The following is a 6000-nucleotide window of genomic DNA, read 5'->3' as shown; positions in this document are numbered from 1 at the left end:
TCCTTCCTTCCTTCCTTCCTTTCTTCCTTCCTTCCTTCCTTCCTTCCTTCCTTCCTTCCTTCCTTCCTTCCTTCCTTCCTTCCTCCTCTTCCTTCCTTTTCTTTGTTCTTTTGTTGGTTCATTGGACACAATGAGTCTCACAGTCTTCCCTATCTGGGCTGACTTCAAACCAATATCTTCAGATCTCAGTGAGTAGCAAGGATTATTTTTTGGCAGGGGGGGGTCCTGGTCGTGGGGCCTGAACTCTGGGCCTGGGTTCTGTCCTTCAGCTCTTCAGCTCAAGGCTAGCGCTCTACCACTTGAGCCATAGCACTAGCGCTCTACCACTTGAGCCATAGCACCACTTCTGGCTTTTTTTCTTTTTGCTTATGTGGTGCTGAGGAATCGAACTCAGGGCCTCAGGCATGCAAGGCAAGCACTCTAACACTGAGCCACCTTCCCAGCCCTGAGTAGCAAGTATTATATGCTTGAGCCTCCATCAGCTTCCAGCTTGGAAAAAGTATTTCTTAATCCACTGATGCCCTCCAAAGGTAGAGAGGAGATATTTTCTTATCTCTGCACTGCCTATTGCAAAGGATTTTTTTAAATCGGTCATGGGGCTTGAAATCTGGGCCTGGGTGCTATGCCTGTGCTCTTCAGCTCAAGGCGAGTGCTCTACCTCTTAAGCCATGGCACTTCTGGTTTATTAGTGGTTTATTGGAGATCAGAGTCTCATGGACTTTTCTGCCTGGGCTGGCTTTGAACCATGATCCTCAGATCTCAGGATAAAGAAAGCCAACAAACAAAGAGTTGTAACAGTCAGCTAGAATGGAGAAATACTGAAAAATACAAGGTTCTGGTTGCATTAATAGAATGATTTCTCACATTCAGGCAAACTTTGTACTTGAGTTTATTTTCTTTGCTCTCATGTTTGTGTCTACAAATCACAGCTGTAAATGTAAATGTAGAAGTAAATGTCATATGGTGACCAGGAAGACAGGGAGGCTGAGGAACTATAGTTCTCTCCAAGGCCCTTCCTACCTCCACCCAGTTTCACTGTTTCCTTCCTCTCCCATCTCTTTTCTTTCTCTTTTCTCCCTTTTTCTTTTCCTTCCATCCTTCCCTCCTTCTTCCCTCCTTCCTTCTTTCCATTCCTTTCTTCCCTTATTTCCTTCCTATCTTCCTTCCTCTCTCCCTCCCTTTTCCTTCCTGTCTCCCTCTATCTTTCCTTTCTTCTACTCTCCTTCCCTTCCTTCCTTTACTTCCTACTTTTCTCTCTTCCATTTATCTATTCCTCCTTTCATTCCTTTTTCCTTCCCTTCCTTTCTACCTTCTTTAGGTCTTTCTTTGTTTCAATGTACTACTAGAGGTCTACACCAGGATAATGGGCATGCTGAACAAGCTGTGGACCATTGAACTACACTTCCATTTCTGAAAGAATCCACTAAATCAACCCAAAGATGCAGCTGCCTCTTCCACATGAACCTCATTTCAAATGCTCAAGCCTGAGTAGATTTTTAAACTTATTTTATTATTATTGTTATTGTAGAGTTGATATACAGAGGTGTTACAGTTACATGGCTCAGATAATGAGTAATGAGTACTTTTTTTTTGAACCGTGTCTCCCCTTGACTCACTCTTTCTCAATTTTTAACTCTGGTCCCCACCCAGAAGATGTAAAGTTCTTTTTTCACATGGTGTCTAGTAAATACTACTGTTGAATTTCTTTACACTTTCATCCCCTTACCCTTCCAAATACAAACAAACAAGACAAAGGAAAACAAAAACAACAACAACTAAAAAATTCTCATTTCCTTTTCTTGGAGTTCATTTTATAAAATATTCTATATGATCATATGCACAGAGCTATATGTGCTTATAAATCTGAAAGTAAATACATTTATTAAATACCAACATACATATAAACACCCTAGGACATGATAAATTATATAGGACTGTAGACATTCACTGAGTTACATGGAATGCAAAATACAGATAATTAGCCAGTGGCATGTATACTCTATATTCCAATAATCTATCCTGTTTTTCAAAAGGTGTCCTAGCTACATGGAGCCACAGAACATGACAAAGTTCTTGAAACTTTACCTCTTGGACCTCACAGAGGATCCAGACCTGCAGCCTGCCCTCTTTGGCCTGTTGCTGTCCATGTACCTCATCAGAGTGCTTGGGAATCTGTTCATCATCCTGGCTGTTACCTCTGACACCCATCTCCACACCCCCATGTACTTCTTCCTCTCCAACCTGTCCAGAGCTGACACTGGATTCAATAGCAGCACCATCCTCAAGATGCTGCAGAATCTCCAGACTCACAGAAAACCTATTAGCTTAGCTATGTTGGCTGCCTAACTCAAGTGGTCTTGTTTTGTTCGGTTGCTTGGACAGTCTACTCTTGACAGTGATGGCCTATTACTGCTTGGTGGCCATCTGTCACCCTCTCCACTACCCCATCATTATGACGCCTCACCTCTGTGGCGTGTTGGTCATTTTCCATCAGTCCTTTGGGCTCCCTGATGCATTGCTTGAGAGTGTCTCAATTTAACTTCTGTACAGACATAGAAATTCCAAATTTCTTCTGTGACCCTCCTCAGCTCCTTAAGCTTGCCTGTGATAATACTGGCAATACTGACATATTCATCTTTTTCTTTGCTTCAGTCTTTGGTGGCCTTCCAGTCTCGGGGATCCTGTACTCTTATGTTCACATTGTTTCTTCTATTCTTGGGATTCCCATCAGCCAGTGGAAAATACAAAGCCTTCTCTACCTGTTGCTCTCACATGTCCATTGTGTGCTTGTTTTATGGGACAGCCATCGGGGCATACTGCAGTTCTGTTTTCGCAGCTTTCCCCAGGAAGGTGATGGTGGTCTCTATGATGTACACCATGGTCACTCCCATGCCGAACCCCTTCATCTACAGTTTGAGGAACAGAGACATCAAGAGAGCCCTTCAGAGGCTGCCGAGAATAACAGCCTTATATATATATACATATATATATATATATACATATATACATGTGTATATATATACATACATACACACATATGTTTGTCATGTTTTGACTTGTAGATCAGGAAAATCTGCAAAACCAAGCACTTAGAATTGGACGCATACTTGTAAATTTTGGTAGTTTTGATGACGATGCTTCATGTGTGAACATTGCTTGATTTTATACTTTGCATCTTGAATATTTCCTAAATCTGCATATTCAAGACTTGGTCTACTATCTGTAGCAATATCCAAAGGTTTTGGAAGCTTTTGAAAATAGAGCCTTGTGAGAGGAAGTTAGGTGACTGGTGGAGTGACCTCAAAGAAAGCACAGTGAAACCTTGTATCTTCTTTTTTCTCCAGAGTGGGCTAAAAGAGTATCTAATGAGCTTGCCCTCTGGGAAAAGCCACTGATTCCAGACAGGTCACATTCCCACCTACACAAGCTCCCTTGCAGAGATTCCAATCTACAGAAACCAGCCATCTCCTTCCTACGCTACCACACAAAGCAAATCCCTTCTCCCAATGTTAGGCTGGGAGGAAGGACACTAAGTTTGCAAGGCACAAATTTTTCTGCCTGCTCTAACTGATTTGAAAATTCAACTAAGCCACAAGGAAATTAAATTCTTCTTTGATGAGAGCATTTAATAACCTAGAGAACAAATTAAAATGCTAGGGCCAGAAGGAAAAGGAAAATTGAGTGTTACAATCTCCACTATTTGTGTATTTTTTTCTTTTTTGGGGGGTCCGGTCGTGGGGCCTGAACTCTGGGCGTGAGCACTGTCCCTCAGCTCTTCAGCTCAAGGCTAGCGCTCTACCACTTGAGCCACAGTGCCACTTCCGGCTTTTTTCTTTTTGCTTATGTGGTGCTGAGGAATCGAACCCAGGGCCTCAGGCATGCAAGGCAAGCGCTCTACCACTGAGCCACCTTCCCAGCCCTATTTGTGTATTTTTATGGCACCAGTTGAACCAAAATTTCTATTGCAGTGATCTCTGCATAAGAGGATTAGGAGTCACCATGACTATCTTCTTTTTCTTCTTTCCTTCTTTTCTTTCCTTGTTGTTACTTCTGTTTTCTGTCTTGTTTGTTCCTCTGCGTATCTTTGGGAGGTCAGAGGGGGCACAGAACTCAAAGGGAAAAGGTGAACAAATGCAGCATGGATGCTCCCCAGCACCTGTTGAACGTGAACTATACAAATTGGAGTTGGAGATGGCACTGACTAGGAGAGACTGAGGGAAGGGATGAAAGTGTGCAAAAGGGAAGGGATGAATTTCCTGAGTTTTGTGGCTGTCATTGCTCCGTCACAATGAAGTGACCAGCACTGTTGCTTGAAGCTGGGGGTTGGGCCCGTCATCATTGCCAGTAGAGCAACCGCCACTAGGCCACTGCTGCCAAGGTGCAGCCTCGGGGCTGCCCTGTGGAAAACCCACGGCGAGCTCTGATCGGGGTTCTGTGCTCCCCTGTGAGGCACGGGGAGGCCACTGGGTGCCGCCTCTTCAGCTTTTGGGCGCCCACACAGCAGCGACAGCTCCCCAGGGCCTTGGGTCGGTGCCTGCTTGTGACACCATCGTCACCGTAGCAACGGTTGTGAGGACGCTGCTGCCCTGTGCCCTCGTCCTAACGACCTTGAGGAACGTCGGGGTGCTTCTGTCACTCCAACCCCAGTCAAGGATGCCATACCACGCAAGCTTCTCAACTCCTGGTGCCCTGCACGGGGCCTATGGGGTCCTGGGTCCCCGCCATGGCCGCCGCCGCCGCCATGGCCGGCCGGCCGGTTTGTGGGATGACAGTACAGGTGCTGCCATTGCTTTGGCCCTCAAACCATTGCTTTGGACGATGCAGTCTCCATGGCTGCAGTCATCTTCATGACAAACTCCTGCATCTGCCACCATAACCGCTGCCAGCGCTGCCCGTGTAGCCTCTGCTGTGGACGCCACTGCCGTGTCTCCACACGAGCCGCTGCTGTGGCCGGCGCCGCCGCGCCGCCGCTGCCGCCATTCGCCCTGGGCTGCTCTTGTCTGGACCTCCAACCGTCGCCACCTCAGCAGGTCGTCCGGCCGAGGCCAGGCAGCCGCGCGGGGATGGCGGGATGACGGCCTGCATTGCCGGTGCTCCCTGTGCGGCCCGGCGGAGCCTGCGGCGCGGGCGCGGAGGTAAACGGCGGCTGTGGGCTCTGTGCAGCCTCGCCGGCCCCATACCGGCATCTTGAGGCCTCTGGCGTTGAGGTGTCCCAGTCTGAAACTTTGGTCTACCCCACTATGGCCCCCAGTTCCCTTCCGAGACATGGAGAAGCTATTGTGTGCCACCTCCTCAGCATTTAGGTCCCAAAACTGCAGTGACAGTGCCCCAGGCCCTTGGGTCTGCTGGGTGCTCGGGACACCATCGTCACCATAGCAACGGTTGGGAGGATGCTGCTACTCCAGTGCTTACATCATAGCAGCCTTGTCAGAAAAAGGAGGGACGCTTCTCCAAGCCCTTCTCCAGCCTCAAGGGTGTCCTACCATGTGACCTTGTGGACACCCAGTGCCTGTCCCCTCTGCCTTTCTTGAGGATAGATCTTACAGCCTGGGCAGGAAAGTCCTTGAAACTGTTATTTCCAAATAACCACCAGGAAATCACAAGTGGAGATGAATCTTGAAGTGGTACAGTTCTATTCTTCAGCAGAAAAGCTCAGTCCCTAAGTTCAACCCTACAACTGACCAGAAAAGGGGTAAAAAGATTAGCACCAAATGTTGTGTATGTGTTAGTCCTGGAGTTTGAAGTCAAAGGACACAGTTCCTGAGTTTTTTCTCTGAAGTCTGGTGCTCTATCACTTGAACTTAACCTCCACTTCCAACTTCTTTTTGGAAAGAAGATAGTGGACAGATAAGACTTTGAAGGACTTTCCTGCCCAAGCTGGCTTCAAACATCAATCCTCAGATCTCAGCCTCCTCAATAGCTAAGACTACATTATGAACCATTGGTGCCTGGATCTTTTGTACCATTTTTTAAAATTAGCATCATTTCATGTGGTCATAC

At 46.8% G+C, this 6000-nt stretch overlaps 1 pseudogene; it reads left to right on the top strand.

The window, feature by feature from the left end:
- The window catches only part of LOC106001347, a 10916-nt pseudogene extending 6355 nt beyond the window's left edge, over positions 1-4561 (top strand).
- Positions 4562-6000: the final 1439 nt, after the last annotated feature.

Source organism: Dipodomys ordii, unplaced genomic scaffold (genome assembly GCF_000151885.1).
Source record: "Dipodomys ordii isolate 6190 unplaced genomic scaffold, Dord_2.0 Scaffold288, whole genome shotgun sequence".
NCBI lineage: Eukaryota > Metazoa > Chordata > Mammalia > Rodentia > Heteromyidae > Dipodomys > Dipodomys ordii.
This window is presented reverse-complemented; position numbering and strand designations above follow the sequence as displayed.